The sequence below is a fragment of the Nuphar pumila genome, chromosome 7 (assembly GCF_984573655.1).
Source record: "Nuphar pumila chromosome 7, dmNupPumi1.hap1.1, whole genome shotgun sequence".
Classification (NCBI taxonomy): domain Eukaryota; kingdom Viridiplantae; phylum Streptophyta; class Magnoliopsida; order Nymphaeales; family Nymphaeaceae; genus Nuphar; species Nuphar pumila.
Window position 1 is genome coordinate 55,982,611 of NC_143255.1, and position 2,499 is coordinate 55,985,109.

General features: G+C 42.3%; 1 pseudogene across 1 annotated transcript; it reads right to left on the bottom strand.

The window, feature by feature from the left end:
- Positions 1-243: 243 nt before the first annotated feature.
- On the bottom strand, positions 244-2,121 carry LOC149832297 (bZIP transcription factor 53 pseudogene; annotated as a pseudogene). The gene has a single exon (XR_016433095.1). The product of XR_016433095.1 is annotated as a bZIP transcription factor 53 pseudogene (transcript).
- Between the last annotated feature and the right edge of the window lie 378 nt (positions 2,122-2,499).

Here is a 2,499-nt window from a genome sequence, read left to right on the forward strand (position 1 = left end):
CTTCACCAGTAAAAGATTTTCATGCCTCCAATCTCTCGATTTCCTTAAAAAGAATTAAAGCCAACAACTATCTAGGGCAACCAACACTTATCTCTTAATTTTTTTTACCAGCCCTTCTACATTTTTTTCTTCAGTAGACCCCAAGTTTGATTCAATCATAGAGGAAGTAGGGAAACAGACCAACATGTCATATGCCATCAAACCAACAAATTAAAGGCACCAAATTATACAAAACACACCGAGTTACAAAAGAGAAAATACTGCATCACATTATAACAGGAAGACCATTACACCAAATTACATGCATATAATACCCCTATGAGAATATATATCGAAATATATAAACTCATTTTACAGACCAATAAATAGACCACCTTCCATTCCTTAGATCAACCAAAAGATGAAAAAGAAGAAAAACACAACAGCAATCCCCACTGAATATCATGACCCAACTTCATCATATGATCCCAATGACCAATTAACCACAGCTAAAACAGAAAGACCTGCACCCCCCCCTCCTCTCCCCTCACCACCCCCAAAAAAGATAACAAACAAAAAAAGATGATCAGGCCCATCTTTTATTATTATTTTTAATTTATAACCTCAAGAAACTGCACCCGGCATGAATACCAGCTGGTCGCACTAGCTCAGCCTGCCATACCTACAGTCGTCGTTCCCGCAGCGTAACTCCTGCCCCCGGGGCCTATGCTAAGCATTGGCTTGGGCAGATGGGCGACGCCCATGAGAAGCAAACCTTGACTGCCTGTCTAGCAGCCAAGGCCCCACCCCCCTTGGGGATGATCAGAACCATCTACTCTTTTTTTTTTTTTTTTGCTTTTTTTTGGGTAATTACATCCATACGTCCATGATGCATATCAGAAGATTATCAGTATTGGAATATATCTGCTGATGCACTGATTGGCTGGTTCATGAGAGGCACATCCCACGGTCTAAGCAGTGGGTCAGGGTACTGGTTTGGTGCATCCATCATGAGCCCACTGAGCTCCTGCATGTAGTTGAGCATCTCAGTGAGGCTCTGCAGCCTAGCACTCAGCTCCACGATCTGGGCCCTGAGGGTAGAGTTCTCTGCCTCTAGGCTCAGGTAGTGCTGGGTGGTGACGTGCATCCTGGAGAGGATCTGGTTGTTGTCGTTCCTAAGGAAGGTCACTTGGGTCATGAGGTCATCCAAATGCTTCTGCTTGCGCATCCGCGACCTCCTTGCGGACTCGCGGTTGGAGAGCATCCTCTTCTGCCTCCTCTCGTCCATTTTCGGTTGCAGATCTTCCTCAGAGTTGCCGCTTGAAGAGGTGGTGGGACTAGTAGTATTAGAAGCCATCTCTCTAGATATGGTTTTGTTATTTTTTTTTGTGGTTTTTCTCTCTCAGAAGAAGGAAAATTCGGCAGGATATATACGTAGAAATAGATATGTATATATCAATTTAGGACTCGATTTTACTAGAACTAAAGGCCTAGAAAACGCAAGAAAAAAAGAACAGCAGAACCCAATTGTTCAGATATCTCTACCGATTATTTCATGAAAAAACGTAGAACCAGTAAAGGAAGACAACAGAGAATGACTGAACAAGATGAGTCCTGCGCCTCAGGGTTGAATTGATCATAAACCCGGAGAGTAGCAGCTCAGATAATAACTGTATCATGAAGTAGAACCATCAAGAACTCCAATATGGTGATCTGGGTGGGGGAGAAAAGAGAGGGGATTTTGAAAGGAAAATATGTTGTGGGTTTTCTGTATTTCTTCTAAAAGAGAGAGTGCAGCAAATTGGAGGGAAACACACAATGAATCTTCTATAAAAACCCAAGGTTTTGATACCAACTTCGAAGAAAACCCAGAATTCTATCTGAGGAATTCAGAGGTAGAGAAAACCCACAAAGAAATCGACAGAGCAAGATGCAGAAACCCAAAATCTTCCTAAAATTGAGATTTTGAAACGAAAAGGCCAGAAATAGCAGGTAAATACCCTTCAGAAACACTGAAAGGAGTGACCTTTGAAGAGACAAAAGGCTGGATACTGAAGCAGAATCACAAGGGACCCTCAGAGAAAGCAGAAATGGAAGCAAGAAAATCTATAGCAAGAGAGAGCTCAGGTGGAGGCAAAAATGGAAGAGGTTCCTAAGAGTTAAGGTACTCCAATTTATAGCTTAGAAAATATGTGTGTGTGTGTGTGAGAGAGAGAGAGAGAGAGAGAGAGCGTTGGAATCTCCTCGAGAGGAAAAAATAATAAAAAAATATTGAAAGCAATGATAAGACATGTGGGGTGGAAACATATCCTGCACTACAAGCCAATGTCCAGCTAGTGGGCAAAGCCCAACACCCCCTTCAATTTATTTTCCTTCCTTTTCTGAGAAGAAAACAAATATGATTCCTCACTCCACCACCCCCTAAAATAAATGCAGTACTCGAGAGAAAAAATTACCGCAGTCAAATTGAAGTGGTCTCCGGTGATCGCTCACACCATGATACTACTGTCTTAGGATCTC